This window comes from Canis lupus, chromosome 16 (assembly GCF_003254725.2).
Source record: "Canis lupus dingo isolate Sandy chromosome 16, ASM325472v2, whole genome shotgun sequence".
Classification (NCBI taxonomy): domain Eukaryota; kingdom Metazoa; phylum Chordata; class Mammalia; order Carnivora; family Canidae; genus Canis; species Canis lupus.
Genome location: NC_064258.1, coordinates 57,959,689 through 57,979,384, shown reverse-complemented (window position 1 = coordinate 57,979,384; position 19,696 = coordinate 57,959,689). Strand labels below are relative to the sequence as shown.

Sequence of the window (19,696 nt, the reverse complement as noted above, 5' to 3'; positions counted from 1 at the left end):
AATATGTACATTGGAAAAGATGAAGACATTGAACTCTGGGTTGTTTTCAAGATTCTTTCCCGACACTGCATTTTGACTGATTGGAACAGAAAAGATAAAAAGGGGAGGAGACAAACCATCTCCATCTCTGCAGATCCAAATCTTCGTCAACCATCAAGGCCCAGTGAAAAGGAGCCACCCATCTCCAAGGCTTAGGATGCATTTGGGAAGGGTGATCTTAGCATGCACATTGTGCTCAGCTGTATGCATGCAAAATGTTTCTTTTTGTTAATATGTCCATTGGAGAAAAATGAGCCCATGTAGTGTTTGTGCAATCCTTGACATTGTTTTACAAATTCTGTTTTTTCTAGCAAATATGAATTATGCTCTACTGTATATGGTGCTTAAAAAAAGAAAGAGAGAGAGAAAGAAGAAAAGACATTAATTGTAGCCACCTGGTAATTTCAATCAGTCCTCTAAGGTTGTATTTCCTACAAAAGTAGCATTCTTGGACTCCATGTTTATGTTTACTAAATGTCCCCAAGCATCAGTGGATAGGCCTTTGATTGAATCACTTATCACAGAAAAGATCAATGGGAAGGACTCAGGCCATCCCCAAAGGAAATTAACAGATCTGAATATGGATGCTAAAGCTTTCACCCACTCCTTTTATTTTGGATTCTTATGTACTCAGCAGAATGCCATCTTTTTTGCTCATAATCGCTTCAATCAGCACTCTTTGCTGCTCCAAGGTCAGGACTGCCTGCTGAGACCTCCTTGCAATTCGATAAGCAGCCATAAGGGCGGTGCACAAAATTAAATGCACACAGATTGCTTTTTCTGTATCTCCATATAATAGGCATCCCTTCTAAACAACTCACACACACATAAAGTCTTTCTGAGGACCAAAAAGAAATAGTGTACATTTGTTTGGGGCCTGGACTCTAAAAGACTCAATAATAACAATACTAACAGATATTATTAGAAACATTAATATTGCAATTGTAAATATTGATATTATTGACAAATTATCTCACTGATATTCTAATCAACTTCTCAGGCAAATCCGTTGAAAAATAAAAGTTTTTTGATACTATGATTTTTCAAACTAGCCTTTAAAACTTTAGAAAAGATATGCTAGTATTGCATTTACTTAATAGTATACACAGCTTATTGGTTTTATTTAGCTTTGCATTTCCCAAATCAACTTGGGAAGCCATAGAGCTTAATTAGTAGAATCAGACCTAAGGCATTTAAAAACAAAATACATATAATACCTAGGATTTTCCATGCATATTTAAGATATAAGTGTGACGAGATATTGGAAATTCTTACAATTATAGATAGGAATGATTCTGTCACAAACAGCACTATTAACATATTAAATTTGTTACTAATAATAATCATTCCTTCTGGGAAGGAAATGTAACAAATTATTACACAGACCTTGTTTGGCTACAGATTTTGGTAATCATTCTTGTCATCATTACATTTGATAAAGACTAAATAAAAGTCTTCAGAATTAAGTAAACACTGATTAATGTGCTAGTCGTTTCCTTGATGGAGACATTACATAGCCGAAATATGCACATCTGTATACACACACAAGATGTATTATTATGTCTCTTATATTTTATATTCCTTTTGCTTTCACAGAGAATTTGAATCAACCAATAAAATACACGTGCAACCTGCAAAATAAGTTGGAAGGATGGATAATTTTAAGCTAAAATTCCCATCAACTACATAGTTGGGCCATTGATCAATTTTGGCTGCCAGTTATATCCTGGATTTGGAAAATCAACCAATATTTATTGGGCTTCTACTATATACCAAGCACTATTTTAGGAGCTTGCAGTTCAAAGCTGAAAAAAGGATGGCCCCTGCTTGATGTTCAAGCTGGAGAGACAGGTAAGTAGAAGACTGCAGCACGGTGTTTGAAATGCTAGGATAAGATCATGTCACGTGCTGAAGCTCAGAGGAGAAATACACATGCTTGTGCCATGGGGGCAGCTCAGAACTTGAATTGAAATTGTGCTCCAATGAGGGATTTAGCCATAGAAAATTGATATTTACATCACATATTTAAAGCATATTTGTAGCTGAGTTTTTCCCACTACACGATGGGAATTTTATCAATCATCTTGATCAATCAAAGTGGCAAGGTTCCAGCTAACATACGCACTTGGCCTCATTTGCGTACGTGCACAAATTGATAGAGAATCTGTTATAAATTTTCTCAGCCAGAAAGAACATTATATTCCACACTGTCCTCCTCATTTCTGTTCTTCCAGGAGGAATTTTGCCAGTGTCAAATGGTTGCCAGAGTTGAAACTCACACGTGGCCACTAAGTAACATTCTTCTGTGCCTTAGCCTACAGACAGTCTTGTAGAAAAACTAGCACATATGCTGAAGTTCCAGCTCATTTTCAGAGTCTTTTCTTTGATCTGTGCAAGAAATAGAGTCCTTACTTTCAAATGTGGGAAGATGTAAAAGAAGACCTTTAATTTTTCATTTCTTTATGCCTTCCTTCCTGTCTTACTGTTGACAGCCACCAAGGAGCGTGTGGGTCCAGATATGGGTAATCTTGTCTGTGGGCTGATGCAGTTGGCTTCCTAATCCATCTCTAAATCAGCCAGTGCCCTTCTGCCAGACTTATCTTTGAGGTTTTGACAGGACTGGCACTCTGGTTTGGTTCACTAAGCCTGTGACCAGCCTCCTGACGCCAATTCCCAAATCGGGGCTTGCCATTTTGTTCCAGCTGCTGGCTCTCACAAGACTCTGCTGTAAATCGTGGTGCTTTTCTCCTTTGGTGGATTACACTTGCTACTCTTAGAAATTGTAATAGCTCAGTATGAAAAAATGGACTTTTGACCCTAGCACTTTCAATTCTTCCTTTTCTGGACTTGGTCCCTTTTTGGAGTAATTACCTTCTGCTTTTAAACCCTACTTTCCAAGTCAAGGGTATCTTATTTTTCAATTTATTTGAAGAGTAAATGAGAGAGTAAATGCATTCACAAATTATATCTGATATATAGATACATGTATATCATACATATATATCAGCTCTGTCTGTAAATACATTTAAAATAGATCAACACATAACACAATAATACTAAAATTTACTAGAAACCAGCTTCTAACTATTTGTTGAGAGAAAGTTACACAGTGATTATTTTTCAAGATCCATGTTAATTATATTTATAATGATTTGTCCAAAGAAAGAGCATTTGTTTAAAAAAGCATTTTTGTCTTGGTGATTGGCTAAACTAGCCAACATAGGACATAGTTCCATGCTTGTAGCTTGTAGACCAAGCCTTAGTTCAACCACAGAGGTTATAGTTACTAGTTTATTTCTGAATGCTACGCTCTCCCGTATCTCTCTTTTTGTATGCAAATGAAAGGACCCTGACTACATAAAATTAATTAATGCTTAAACTAATAATGGGTTTGAGCATGAACCATTTCTTTAGCACTCTTAGAATCTCAAAGAGGATTCTAAGGAATTAATTGGCATAAGCAATTTTTATGACAACAGATCTGGAATACTTAATTCTAAAGAATAACTCTAACATCACATTTTAAGCAGTAGAATTTTTAAGATCTTTTTTATAAGTAAACTTTCCATTTTAGAACAGTTTTAGATTTATAGAAAAACGTTGACAGTAGTTAACAGAAATCTTTCCACATACCTTGTACCCAGTTCTCCTGTTATTCATATCTTCAATTAGTATTGTAAATTTGTCATGGTAAACAGACCTATATTGACACTTTTATAACTGGTGCCCGTACTTTATTCAGGTTTTCCTTTATACCTAATATCCTTTTTCTCTGTTCCTGGGCCCTATGTAGGTAACAATATTACATTTAGCATTGTGTCTTTTTAGGAGGTCTCTTGGCTGTGACAGTTTTCAGAATTGTCTTGTTTTTTCATGACCTTGACAGTTTGAGCAGTACTGGTCTTCATAGAATGCTCCTCTTTGGGGTTTTTCTTTAATAGCTTTGCTGACATATACATTACACGCAGATTAGTATGGCCATCACCACAATTTTAAATTATTTTCATCAACTCCAACAGAAACCTGATACCCTTTAGCTATCTGTCCTCTATCCCCTCATTGAGAATGCACTCCACCCCTACATTCCACATTAAACAATCACTAATCTAGTTTCTGACTCATAGATTTCCCTGTTTTGGACATTTTAGAAGAATGGACTCACATATAGAGCACCCAGGTGGATCCACCATGGCTCTGACTCTTGATTTCGGCTCAGGTCATGATCTCAGGGTTGCGGGATTGAACTCCACCCTGGGCTCTGCACTGAGCATGGAGTCTGTTTGGGGTTCTCTCTTTCCCTTCCTCCCTGCCCACCTCTCTTAAAAAAAAAAAAGAAGAAGAAGAAGAAAAAAAAAAAGAATGGAGTCATATACTCTATGGTCTTATTTGGTGACTGGCTATTTTGGTTAGCATAGTATTTTCAAACATTCAGCTATGTTGTAACATGTAGCAGTACTTAATTTCTTTTTTTTGTAAAAACAATGAAAGGATCCCAGGATCTTGGGCTTCAGGGAACTGTGAGTGTCTGGTCTAACTCCCACACCCAGGAGGCTACAGAGTGTGACCAGGGTAGCCCAGCCAGTCCCCAGCGGAGCAAGAACAAGGCTCAGGCTTCTCTGATCAAGCCTCAAAGGAAGGTATTCCATGTTAAAGCTGAGTAATACTCTCTGATGTGGATATGCCATACTCGTTTGTCCCCTCATCCACTGATGGCCTATTGTGTCATTTGTACTTTCAGGCTATTATGAATAATGGTTCTTTAAACATCTGTTATACAAGTTTGTATGTGGATATTTACTTTCACTTCTCTTGGCGACATACATAGAAGTGGCATTGCCGGGTCTATGGCAATGTCATGTTTACTCATCTGAACATCCACCCTCATGAGTCCAAACACTGGGCTCTGCATCTTCAGATGGCAGACTTATCTCATTCATCTAAGAAAACACTAATTCCAAATCCTCCCTTCTGCTCCTCTTCTGAATGGAGATCTCCACCCCCCCAACCCCCACCCCCAGTGAATGGCACCAGAAATCATCTATATGACTAAGCAGAAATGGTGTTAAGACTAAGAAAGAGTTTTATCAAGATTAACAAACTTCGAAATCCGCCTCCCCCTTTTAAAATGTGCAATTAAATGCTTTCTAGCATACTTACAGAGAGGACAATCATCCTCATAATCCTGATTCAGAACATTTTCATTATCCCAAAAAGAAACCTTGTTCCCATCTGCTCTCACTCCCCATTTTCCCTCTACCCTTCTCCCATGCTAGGTGACCACTGATTTACTCTTGCCCTGGACATTTGTCACTGAGACCGAATCAGTATGCCTCTTCAATAGGTCTTAAATCTACTTCTTTGGCTCAGATTTTCTTTTGTTACTACTTATGTTATGACAAGTTTCTCCTAACTGGTCACAGTATAAATTTATTTTTATATCACTCTCTTATCAACCTGTTGCTGCCAAAATATTTATTCGAATAGCAAATATATTCATGTCACCCACGTACTCAAAATATCTGAAATATTCATCATCGCCTTCAGGATAAACACAAATACCCTATAATACAGAAAGTCCTTCATGGTCAGGCCCCTGCAGATCTCCCCCGTCTCATTAGTCCCCACATTCCTTATGATATCAAACTGCAACCACCTTTCATCCTTTGCAATATCCTCAACACAGCATGCTCTCTCCTTTCTAAAAACCTTCACACTCCTGTTTGTCTCACTAAAGAAAACTTTTGAACTTACACGGTGATACTTACCCTTCAAGCCTTAGCTCTGGCATTAACAGTTTCTTGAACTTGAATCACCATTACTAGTTATATCCTATGTTCCCAAAAATTAATTTTCCTGCCATTATTACAACATGTACTCCGGATATTTATTTATCTATGTCTTCTTCTGAAAGCTCCTCGATGGCAGGATCTTATCTAACTTGCCAGGACTAGAAAGATTTCTTACACTTAATCACCCATTTAATAAATTGATCAAATATATGAATAGAAGCAAAAATAGATTCCTCCCCAACATTTTCCCTAGATTGTTTTAATACTTTTTTAGACCATAATATTGCATTGCAACTCTACATTGAGAATGACACAATCAAATATATAGTATGTGTATAATTGTGAATTTACATATGTATTAAAGCTAAATGTGAAGTCTGACATTTCAGGCTTTGTGGACTCAGTGGTTAATCTTGAAAGCAGCTTGATTCTGTTAGTACACTGTAAACATCCAGAAGCTTGTGAAGGAAAGAATCGGAGATCAAGAAGCTGCACACAGAGAATTAGACAATCCTTTAGATATGCCTTCACAATAAGTACAGGATTTGGCGTCTGGAGAGGAGAATGTAGAAAATGGCACCAGTGAATGTTACAAAGGAAAATGGAAACACTATTTTGCATTGTCAAGTGACATTTTATGAATAGAGGTAATGGAGAATTAAAATTTGTCTAAATTATATATTCATTCAAAATTTATGGCATTCTCAACCACATTCATCCTTCCATTTCTAATGTTTTAGTTTAATGAATTGGAGAATTAGCTTCAACACACATACTTCCCCAAATTCATAGGGAGTGACATCTATTTTGCATAAGTTTTCTCAATACTAACTTTTTTTAAGACACAAGAATTCCAAGAAATTGCTTAGCTTGTTTTAAATATGACATAAGTTAAAGAAGATTGGAAGATATGAATTTTGAATAAAATGTCAAAAATATAAAGATTCAAAGGATTTTTCCCCAAAATGTATTAAGGTACTATTGGATTCATAGTACATGCAGGTTGACTTTTCTACTGGGGGGCAGGGGTGTGGAAACAGAAAAAGAATGATAGAGACAGAGAGAGAAACAACTTTCAGAGGGGGAAGATAGAAATTAAACACAGAAATAAAATAAGTATGGAGGACATCATGTATTAAATAGTACCTAGAGGGGAAAAATGAAGTAGAACAATGGAGACACTGAAGAGACAAGATTGTGTTTTAAAACAGGAAATGCCGGGAAATCTCTTGGCTAAGGTAGCTTCAGATCCATTGGACCTGAAGTGAGGGCTGAGTGGGGAGGGTGTCAGAATGAAGCAGCAGCAGGAATGTGCAGGTGCTGAGGGGAGGCATGGCCTGATAAGTCCCAGGAGCGGGGGGCGGGGGGGTCCCAAATGACTTCAACACAGTCAGTGAGGTAGACAAGGATGTGGTCACAGAGGCACTCACTCTAGATTACTAGGACTTCGGTGACCATCGTCAGGAATGAAGTATTACATTAAATGAGATAGAAAAGTACTGAAGGCCTTTGTGTGGAGGACTAACTTGATCTGACTAGTTCTAGTTTTTCCAAAAAACATCACTGTAGCCAACGACAAACTATATTTCAGATAAGGCAGTTATCTTAGTTTTGTGGGGGCTTCCATAACAAAATAACAGAGACTAGATGGTTTATAAACAAAAGAAATTATTTCTCACAGTTCTGGAGGCTGGGAATTGAAAAATCAAGTATAGATTTGGTGCCTGGTGAGGACTTTCTTGGTTCATAAACAGCCATCTTCTCGCCGTGTCCTCACGTACTGGAAGGGCTGAGAGAGATCCTGGGAGTCTCTTTTCCAAGGATGCTAATCGCTCATGACCTAATCGCCTCCCAAAGACCTCACCTCCTCACACCATGACCTTGGAGATTAGGATTACAACATATGAATTTTAGGAAGACACAAACATTCAGAACATACCATGGGACGTGTGGCAAAATCAAAGATAAGAGGACAGGTTAGAAGGCTGTGGCGGTAACCAGTGGAAAATAATTGTGGTTTGGACCAGAATTATAGACAAGTGGTTAGACTGTGGATATATTTTTATGTGAGAACCAATAAGATGAGATTAAGTTTAGAGGTGCAGTTTTAGAGAAAAGTAGAAATCAAAAATGACTCCAAGTTTCCTGAATTAAGACCTAGAATTGCCATTTTACTGAAGGGATGAACACCATGGGGAAAAAGGGTTCAGGGAAGATGTCTGGATGGAAATATCATCATGGCAGGCAACAATGTAGAGAAGGTGCTCGAAGTCATAAGACCTGGTAGGGTAGATGGATAGAGAAAAGCTCAAAGTGGAAGGTGCCCCAAGTCTGTTCCTAGAGACTTAGGATGCTCAGGAGTCAGGAAAATGAAAAGAATGAGGAAGTACAGGTGAGGGAGACAGGTGACAGAGTGGTTGAGGGAAACCCAGGGAGACAAGGGCCTCAGAATCAAGTCAGAACATGGAAGGAGTGAACTGCCGTACAGTTCTCAGAGATCAAGTGCAAAGGAGAGGGAACATGACCTTTGGCTTTGAGGATGTGAAAATCACTGGTGAGCTCTGGTGGCCATCATGTAGATTAGTCTCTGTTGGGGGGACACCTGGGGTGGCTCTGTCGGTTGAGCGTCTAGCTCCTGGTTTCAGCTCAGGTCATGATGTCTGGGTCTTGAGATCAAGGCCCATTTTGGGTTCCATATTCAGTGGACAGTTTGCTTGAAATTTGCTCCCATCTACCCCACCCTCTCATTTTCACACACACACTCTCTCTCTCTCAAATAAATAAGTCTTAAAAAACAAACAAACAAAACCATGGGTGAGGATCATGAACCATAGCATCATAAGCTCTCAGGTTTATGTACATAATTAGCTATATGAATTGAGAAAGTCCTCATTTTCCCTTCGCCCTAGGTTTTTAATCTCCAAAATGGGGAGAAGAGTGATTCAAAGGTGCTTTGAGAAAAACCTGAGAAAAATATGAATAATAAAAACAGTTCATGGTATATGACAAGTTCTCTATAAATGGTGGCTATTATCAGGTTGCCCCCAGAAAATCACGAGTCCTTGCCCAACAGTGATATAAGCACAAGCTTTAAATAATCAGTTTTTATCCTCCCTCTCCATGAGAATCAGTGGACTAGAACACGCATCCAAAATCTGTAGCATCAGTACTTGAAATCATATGCATTGTCTAGTAACATTCAACTCACTGCTAAGTATTCTAGTAAAAAGGGAAACTTGCTTGTATTTTTACCTCAAAGTCTCCTTCTTGCAAAGTTTTGCAATAATTTTTCAGAGCCATTTCATGTTCTTGCATAAACAACACTCCCCTTTACATCTCCAGCTAGAGGTTTTAGCAGAATGTCCAGTTTGGATCCCAATGCATGCCTTTCTCAAATTACGTTACCAATATAAATGCCTTACTTTGTTTTAAATTAAAAATTAATGTTTATATTATTTCATATATTTCCTTTCTTTGGAGTAATTTTGAATAGAATATGAAAATCCTTTGGGATAAAATAAGAAATGGAATCCAAAGAGAAATCTTTCCCGATTCAAGATTGCCTTTCCAAAATCATGTAAAGTAAAATGTTTATTTTCTTCATAAACAGATCCTATAATACATGTCAAGGCATTATTCTAAGGTGATTCATATTTGATCCTACATATCTGTATTTAGCAATACTATTATGCTTTATATTAATCGCGTTTTTATTTCTTCAGCAGGTGGCTCTTGTGTTTCCATGTTAGATAATAGAATGATCTAACTACAGAATTTAATCTACACAATTATAAATTAAAAATATGTCTGACTTATTTCTTTCATTGATCGCTTGTTTGGATTTTCTTTCAACATCTCAAAGGATAGCAACATTTCACATAAAATGGGCTGACTTCCAAGTTGTTATTAAGGTATCCGAAATAACATATCTACCATTTTGAGGGATACACACACAATTTGACTAACTATGCCAAATTCAGACTATATTTAGGATGTAAATTAAAAACAAACAGTTACTTAAAAATTTACTCGTCTTTCAACTGTTAAAGAAGTATTCCTTTCTTACTACACTATCCATATGTGCCTGGAACTCTCCAGTTTAATGTAAAGAAAAGATTTTTCAGAAAACCTAAGACACAGTTTAATCTATATTTGGTTTGTGTATATGAATTTTTTTATGGTCAGAGATATAATCATGATTATGTTCTGCTAAAGTTAAAAATAACCTTTATTTTATATTGTCAATACAGTTATCCACTTTATTAATTTTAAAATCTTATTCAGTGGACACCTACAAGCAGATATTAAGGATTATAATAACTCAGGTTAAGTAAAAGTCTCTGTATGATAAGAGAAATTTTCTTGTGATTTTTAAAAATTGAATGAATAATTCCCATATGAATAACGAAGATTTCATTATTTTCATACGTTGGCAAAAACAATGTTCACATTCGCTGTGATGTTTCAGTTCACATAACATTTAAAGGAGCTGGCCTACTATTCTTTTTTTTTTTAAGATTTTATTTATTTATTCATGAGAGACACAGAGAGAGAGGCAGAGACACAGGCAGAGGGAGAAGCAGGCTCCATGCAGGGAGCCCAATCTGGGACTCAATCCTGGCTGGGAGTCTGGGATCATGCCCTGGGCTGAAGGCAGCGCTAAACCGCTGAGCCACCCCAGCTGCCCTGGCCTACTATTCTTGAAGTATCAGACTCCACCCCTCTCCACACAGACATGCACACACACATACACATGACATGCAAATGCACACATGCGTGCATTCTCACATTTGGTACAACTGTCATAGAACAATGATGTTCTGCAAAGCGTATTTTAGTATGCCATATATATATATATATATACATAATTATACACGTTATAAATACATGTGTATTATAAAGCTACATGTATGATTTTTTTAACATAGGCCAAAGTAAAAATTTACTTAGTCCTTGTTTTATTTCAATAACACGAACCTAAATGATCCTCACGCAAAAATGAACCACTATTTGGAAAATTAAAATATTCATATTTGCACAAATCTAGTCTACTGTTCTTAAGAAAATAATATGTAGTGTCTCTGAATAAAAAGAAAATCTCATTAAGAATCTTGTAGAGTACTTCAGTGGAACTAGCAACTTACACCAAAATCAGTCACTTCATTTTCTCTAGGTCCATAATGTCTGAAGCAAACTGATGACTTTGAGTAATAAATACAGAACTTCACATTTTTTTTCCTACTGAACAATCGCGGAATGAGGCATTAGCAGACCATTCGGAAAATAGTATTTCTTATCCTTCACCGTCATAAAACAACAACACCCACTGCCAGAGATGGTTTTATAGTTTCGACATTCACATACGTCTTCCTACAATTAACTCCAATTGTGTCCTTCTTTCTGCAACAGAAGATAGGGGTCATCCCTTCCACCTTGGTTGCTCTGATGCAAAGTCTGTGCAGACTCCCTCCACTGGAAAGAGAAGAGCTCTACCCTAACCAAAGTTAGACCCTTCACCTATAAGATCACCCAGGTCTTCAAAGGGCTGGGTTGAACAACTACTCATTTTTATGTCTTCCAGTGCATTTTTCCCATATAATTTATATAAACTCAATAATGAGACTGAAAGAAACATCATTAGGAAGAGCTTTAATCTTCCCATGTAGATAATTTGAAAATTCTTTCAAAAAATTGTTTCTGTCAGTTTATATTTACACAAGAAATCCTCAAGATGCAACATAACTGCAAAGCTAAATGAAAAAGACTGGCATTATGTCATATTAAGTCCCTTGGGTTTTGACACCTTAATGGTTCTCTGCCTACACGAGCCATAAATAACAGCAACACAGGTCCACCACTAATTCAAAGTGACTAGAAGTATGTCATATGAAACTGCAAAGTTTATGACATGGGTTTAAGAGGTAGATGGCCACCATTTCACTTCAAATGAAAAGTTTTCCACAAAAATGCAATTTGTCGGGCTTTCAGGAAATTCCAATTAAATCTCTTTGCTTTCTTAGCTCATATTCCCTACTGCAAATATTGCATATATCTGCTGAGCTATTAAATTCTCTCAGGATTTGCTCCCAAACTGATAGAAACCAAAACTGATAGACTGCTGTCTTTGAAGAGTACCTCCTGCGGGTGTCACTTTCCTGATGATTTCGCGAAGGTAATGCTGATAGAAAAGTTGTATTATTTTTCTTTCCTTTTTTTAAAAAAGACCATCTGTTTGCACATCAGTTTGACACTAGATACTCTTAATCCCTAAAAGATGAGTCGTATTCATTTGTTTTTACAATTAAGTAAAGAAAGACCCAAAGAAGCTAAACTATTTGCCCAATGACACACACCTTATCAGTGGCTGAGTCAGAATTTAAAAATGAAGGTCTGCCTCCCACCAGCTCCCATGCTTTTTCCCTAACCAGATTTACAAAGAAATACTTATGCATAAGATAAGAGCTTAACAGAAAATATGATTTTCAAAGCCAATCTTCCAAACTGATTTGTTTAGTTACTACAGATAAGACAATGGATGAAAGCAGAAGCTATGTACTCCAACAATACAGAATCCTGACTCTTTTGGGATCTCATTATTGTCACCTTATCATCAGTAGAGAACACTTACGTTTTGTGACTTTCTTATTCCTTAATGAGGAATGTGCTGCATGTGGATTTCAGGTTTTGGGTTGATTATTAATAATTCTCCAAAAACTTCAGTTATCATTTTTTTTTTTTTTTGAAAACAAACTGTCCAAAAAACAATGTTTTGCTTGGAATCTAAGAAAATGAAATGAGCTCCCTGTAATGACAAGTGCACACATACCTTTTATTTTTATAGTTTATTTAACCCTTGTTGTAAATGAAAACTATTAGTGCATCATTCTAATCATTTGTCAAAGGTGGAAACATTTTTTTTAAAGGTGAAAACTTTTGAGGTTGTCAAGTACTATGCACATTGATGGACACTCCCTACCTCTCCACTTGCTTCTGCAAAATGAATTGCTCTGCTGTTTATGCCTTGTCATTGGAGAGCATTTGATTAACATTGTCCCTCTTTACACAGATGACCAGCACTTGATTATATGAAAGGTATTACTAAATGAAGAACCTAAATATATCCTATGTAAATGAAGACATCCCAGTGAAGTACAGTTATTTATAGGGAGCAATTATCTGAGGCCAACACACTTTTGATCCAAGCCAAACTCTGATTTAAATTTCTTAACTTTTGCATAAGCAAATTGCAAGTGATAGTCCCATAGCAGCCATAATTTGGCTTTTTTCATAGATGCTGTATTTTATACCACCTTGCACTTAACTTCATTACTTTGATATGCATGCTTGGATACAGAAGGATGGGCTGAGGGGAATTACATGTTGTAATGCTCGATTTATGTGTAAGGGAATTCTCAAAGATAATGCCATACTGTAGAATGATCAATGTACTTTATTTCTGAGTTGCTTAAAGAGGACTGCATTATTGATCACTATCAAAGATGCATTGATTGCAATGAGCATGATAAGATTTAAATGGCATATTCTAGTATTTAATGTCATTATAATATTGCAGATCAAATGTTATTATAGACATCAAGTGGAATTCTTTAGCTAAGACCTCACTACTGATATATATATAATATATATACACTATAATACTATACAATAATACTATATATAGTAAATATATACTCTATATACTATACAAGCTATAGTAATGGCTCTGGAGTTGGAAAACGGGTTACACAAGCTCCTGCAAGACCTGCAGAACTTGGCTTCTTAGAAGAATGAAACTTATCTCTTAGAATTCCTGAAAAGTTTCATGAGTAAACAGAAGAGGAACATAAAATATCTGGAAATATATTTTAGAGGTATATATATATATTTTACATATATATGCTGTACATATAAAATATATATATAATATATACAGCATATATATATGGTTATACAAAAGTCTTAGATATTTTTAAGAATTCTGTATATCATCTCAATTCAGTTACAAAAACTGCTAAGTCTGTAAACAGTTTTGACAAATCACAGATTTCCCATGACTTCCACTGTGTGTCTCCATCCCGGGGAAGACAGCAATAAACAGGATCTTCTTACAAAGAACTACAATAGTTTACCCATCTATGAAATAGGAGAAGGATGGGTTAATGTGAGAATTAATTAAATTAACATATGACAATTGTTGAGGAAAATGTGTGTTCCTACTGTTTACATGTCATTTGTATTAATATTAGTGTTAGTGTTGACGTATTGTTCTTACTATTACTAAAAAGTCTGCTGTTTTCATTAGCCTAAATTGAAGAATAAGTGTCCAACAATCTACTTACTTTCAAGGTTAATTGATAATTTGTATCTAAATAATAAAAATACAATTAAAAGTAGAGTCTGTTGGTTGAAAGTATTGGATGCGGTATCAGTCAGAATTAGATTTGAAACCAGGGATCATCAAATATTAGCTTTATGAAACTTCATTAAGTTGTAAAAAGCGTTGTTTACAAGATCAATCTGTGTATCAGTTAGCCTCCCTGAAAAATAGGGATTGAAGATACTACCAATGTTGGACAATTTTTGAGAGGGTTAAATGAGATATTATTTGCAAATTTTGACACGAAGCAGTCACTTATATATGCATAACCATAGGCATATCTGTACACCTGTATACATGTACCTGTATAAATACAGATGATCAATCACAGATACTAATTTATTATTATATTTTATTATGCTACCATGTATCATTTCTAAATGCTAAAATCTGCTTCCAGTTGAATTTTAAAGAGAAACTATCATAATTATGTATTGTTCTTAATAAAAATAAAAGCATAAGTATTACCAAATTTGTAACTCAGCATAAATATATCTAATAAAATGTAAAACTAATAATTTGATAGACTATCATTTTAGAATATTTTTCATAGAAGTGTGTGTGTGTGTGTGTGTCCATATACATTAACTTCATTGTGCTTCTCTAGTTTGATGGGAACAAAAAAAGGAACAAATTCTCTAGGACTATAGAGAGCTTTCTCTTCTGTCAATTGTCCCATAGGTTTTAACCTCCCTATAACATAACAGGTATTTGACTACCTTTTGTTTACCAAATAGAGTATTTGATAATCACAAAATTTTAAATGAAAGCATATATCTGTGACCAGATTATGTAATACAAAGCATAATAAACCCAGGATAGCTGAATATAGTGTATTTATTAACCTTATCTGATTTCAGGAGCCTTATGAAAAGTTCCAATTTTATGTTGAATGTTGTGGTTTAGTCCATGATCACTAAAAGGCAAAACAACACCAACATAACATTCAGAATTTCTTCTTATCATTTCTTTATGCTTATATGGATATTTAAGAAAATTAAGTTTTTCCTTTCTTTTTTCTTTTTTTTTTAATTTTTACCATTTTCTCTTTTTTTTCTTTTTTTCTTTCTTACCATTAAGGTCTCCTACATTCTGTGGAATACAGCAAAAGCAAAACCAAAATTGTCTACTTGTGCATCTGCTTATTTTTTTGTGTATTATTAAATATAACTAGTCTACCTTCTTATATACTCTGGTTTTATCAATGAAATGAGTTTTAGGAATTGGATTTAGGAATTCTAAAGAACAAAGATGGTTTAGTATATTACAGTTTTAATCTCAGGTAGTCTTAGAGTTGATTAACTTGCTATAGAAAAATTGGAAAAAATGTATAGTATGTTTCAATTTTTAATGGCACCTATAAAGTGCTTCTCCTCCTCCTCTTTAAGAATTTTTGTACACAAAAAATAATCACTATTTCAGTTTCCATATTTGTTTATTTTTAGTTATTTTAATTATCCATGCTTACTGCAAAAGCATTTAAACTTTACAGAATTTTATAAAAACTGAAAATTGCCATGCTCTTTTTTAACCCCACAATCCAAAAGTGAAACCTTTCTTTTTAAAAGGTTTTATTTATTTATCTGACAGAGAGAGCACACAAGCAGGGGGAGCAGCAGGGGTAGAAGGAGAAGAAGGATCCTCTCTGAGCAGGCAACCTGATGTGAGACTGGATCCCAAGACCCTGAGATCATGACCTGAGCCGAAGGCAGATGCCTAACCGACTGAGTCACCCAGGTGCTCCTAGAGAGTGAAAACTTCTTAACCCCCAAACCCAAGAGTAGGTATCCGTCCAGAATTTTAGTTGTATATGCAGAAAATAGAAGGTCAAGATGCATATATCACTTTACAAAACAAGGCCATGACCACATTTCTATGCACTGTTACTTGTTTTGTTTCATTTAACAATACGGCCTAGAAATGATTTAACAGAGATAGACCACGATCTTCTCAAAGGATGCACAGTAGTATTCCATCATTTGGATGCACCAAAATGTCGATAGCCAGCCTTTATATCGGTGGACAATTAGGATGCTTCCAGAGTCTCACTGTCACATGTAACTCAGCCCAGTCCATCCACGTGTGTACATCCTGTGTGTGTCCTACCTAGGCTTCTCCTGAAAAGCGAACCAAGGTCTATGCTGATGCTTTATTAGGAGGAAAACCCCAGTTGATCAAGAGTGAGGAAAGAGAGAAATAGGATACAGAACACAGGAAGCCCAGGCAAGCAGCTCTGTGACAAAGCCATTGCTTCAAGCCAGCATTAACTAGATGAGACCTGCAGACGGGCTAACAGAGCCATCAGCATCGGGACATCCCGTGTGGGGAAGGAGAGTCAGTTGGGTCAGTTGGGTCCCTTCAGTCAGTTGGGTCCCTGGTTGCAAATATCAAAGTTTGTCCATGTTTCGTGGTTCTGTCAACTGGTCCCTTTGGATAGCAAAAGAGAGAGCCAGAGCTCGTGCACTACATGGAGGGATTTTCCTCTCAGTCCAGGGAGAACTAGAGGCCCCATGGATTCAGTGGAGTCTGGTTTGTGTGTCAGAAGCTGCACCTCCACAGGGAGCTTGGAAAACCAATGGTGCTGGGAGGTCAGAAAAGGTAGCAGCCAGGGCTGGCAGACAGGTGAGGTCGAGGGAATCTGAGAAGGCAAATTAATGGCATGGGTGGGATACAAAACTTATCTTTCTATAGGATGGAGTCTTAGGAAAGGAGCAGCAGGGTCCAGATATATGCACACTATTATCGTGACAACTTTTAAGTTTCAGGTTATTGTTTCAGAAAATTTTAAATTTTCATTCCAATATACCTGTCGTTTTCCTTTGTAGGTTTAGATTTTCAGATGCTTCTGGCCATGCATATTGATACGAATGGCATCTCTGAAGCGCACAGACATTCTTGACCCTGACAATTTATCTAACAGCACGAGTACTGTGACTTTTCCAGCCAAGTCATGAAAAGAAGAATGTGTGTGAACAGAGTTGAGTTGTACCAATGCCTATGGATCTGTAAGTGAACTCTTGACCATCCAACGCATCATGTGTGATTTTTATATTATGATTAATATTATCTTCTAAGACAAAGATCAGGTGATTCTCATGGGTAGGATAAAAGCCATAGCATCAGCCCAGATAGCAAAGAACTTTGCTTTAAACTAAAATACTAAAATCAAATATGAATGAATATACCAATAATCCCAAGCAGAAGTTTAATGCACAATTCGAACAGTTCCTATTATTTTATCCCCTTTTAAGACTCTACTCTTACACTGCATAGTTGTGGGAAATCTTTTCTTCATAATCAGGGAGGAAAGGGAGATTTTATTTGTGTAAATGGGGCTCCACTTGGTCATCCAATAAGAGGAAAACCATGAACCCTTCCCTGCTGTCAAACCATGCATGCTAAGAATATTTTTTTTATCTTTATAAGACAAGTTGAAATTTGACCACTTATTGGATATTGTATAATGTTATTATTGACAAAAATTTTAGTGTGATACCTGAATTTATAAAATATGTTGCCTGTGATTTGCTGTAGAACAATAAGAAATGGGGAAAATGGATAGTTAATAATTTTAGTTGGGTGGTGTGTTTTCTGTATAGATTTGAAATTCATTCAAAAAAAGTTGTTTAAGAATGTCCAAAAAAATAATTTCCTTTATTCATCTTTTAGATCCTTTCCACAGAGCAGTTTATGTGCCTATGAGTGTTGTGTATAGATTCATACATACACATGCAAAATGATGAAGAGGGGCCACATGAGGGTCCTCAGCAAGAGATGAATGAAAACTGTAGAATTGGACCCAGAAAATGTTAGCTTCTTGAGAAAAAGTTTTCAGAGAAATTTTAGTTTTTGAAGATGGCCTTAGTGAGGCTAGAAATGATTAAATTTTTATGTACTGTCTCAGCAGCATCAGGGAACATAGAATGTCGAACAGCTTCTGACAAGAGACAATTCAATTCATTTCAAGGATGGAACTCTTATTGAGCAATCAGTAAATACATTCATTCATCCATCCATCTTTCCATCCAACCATTCAGCAAACACTTATTGATGATAGTAGTGAACAAATCAAATCAAATCGATATTTGAGTCCCTAACTTCAAGGGGCTCACAATCTAGAGAAACACCTATAGATCGCCTATTTTGTAGAAATATTGCTATGTTGGGACCTTGGATCACCTTGGAAGGGTATTTCCTTTAAATGGGCTAATTTGTTCCAAATAAGGGTGTTCAAAAGAATATTTTTAATTGTAATGGCTTTTAGAAATGGCAACTGAAAAGAACAAAGGAAGAGAGGGAGGGAGGGGGGAGAGAAGAAAGATGGAGGGTAAGAAACAATGAACAGAGCACCTTGGCGGCTCAGTGGTTAACCATCTCCCTTCGACCCAGGTTGTGATCCCGGAGTCCTGGGATTGAGTCCCACATTAGGCTCCCCACAGCGAGTCTGCTTCTCCCTCTGCCTGTGTCTCTGCCTCTCTCTTGGTGTTTCTCATGAATAAATAAATACAATCTTAAAAAAAAAAAAGGAACGATGAATAATTCAAGGTATAGATGTGCAATTTCATTTGAAATAAGTAACTACTTATGTGTGTTGTGATTTTACCTATCATCTTTCTTTCTTTATCTCTCTCTTTCTCTTCATCTAGCTATCCAACCATCCATTCCTCTATCTGCCTATCATCTATCTATCCATCCCTACCTACTTACCTACTCATCTATCCATCTATTCATCTATCCATCCACCTATAACTTATCTATCCATCTATCTATCTTCCTTTCTTTGTCTTAAAACTGATAAGGGCAGGCACTGCATAAAACCTAGTTCTACAGTATCCCACAGATTTAGTTATTAATTGCAACCTTTATACCTTTCCAAGTAGTCTTATACTTACATCGTAAGGAATGAACCATGTGCATATGTGATTTGTACCGTTAAGAGTCACATTGATCTGATCATAGTTTTGGTCAAATAATGTAATCCACTATCTTAAACCATTTTATACAATCTAACTTTTTATTTTGATTGTTTATCAACTGGTATATTATAAGTTTAAGCATTTTTTAAATACAAAAAAAGTTAAAGAAAGGGATGGTGGGTGAGATATGTTACCAAATGGTGCATTCACCATGTAGACTAGCAAAAAGCTAGCAGTGACTTCACTTATTTTTGAATTATATCTGAATTTTTAATTCCTTAACATATATAATTATGAACCAAATAAGCATATGCAAAGTTAGAGCCTGGATAATTTGTAACTTTGCAGTATCTTTTAGTGGGTATATCTTTCCACAAGGTTTAATATATCCTACTTCATTTCCGCTCTTTGTTTGAATTCTCCTTCAGTGTCTTCCCTGCCTCCCCCTTCTTTTCTTTTTTCTTTCCTTTTTTCTTCCTCCCTGCCTCACTTCCTCAAGGGGGTCTGCCCTCATATTAAGAATTCACAGGAAGCAGCTTTCCTGCTTCTTTCCATTGTAGGATGCAATGCGCTCT

General features: G+C 36.2%; 1 protein-coding gene across 1 annotated transcript in view; it reads right to left on the bottom strand.

Moving 5' to 3' along the window:
* CSMD1 (CUB and Sushi multiple domains 1) overlaps positions 1–19,696 on the bottom strand; it is a 1,869,137-nt gene that overhangs the window by 1,727,891 nt on the left and 121,550 nt on the right. The gene's annotated exons all lie outside the window — the stretch shown is intronic.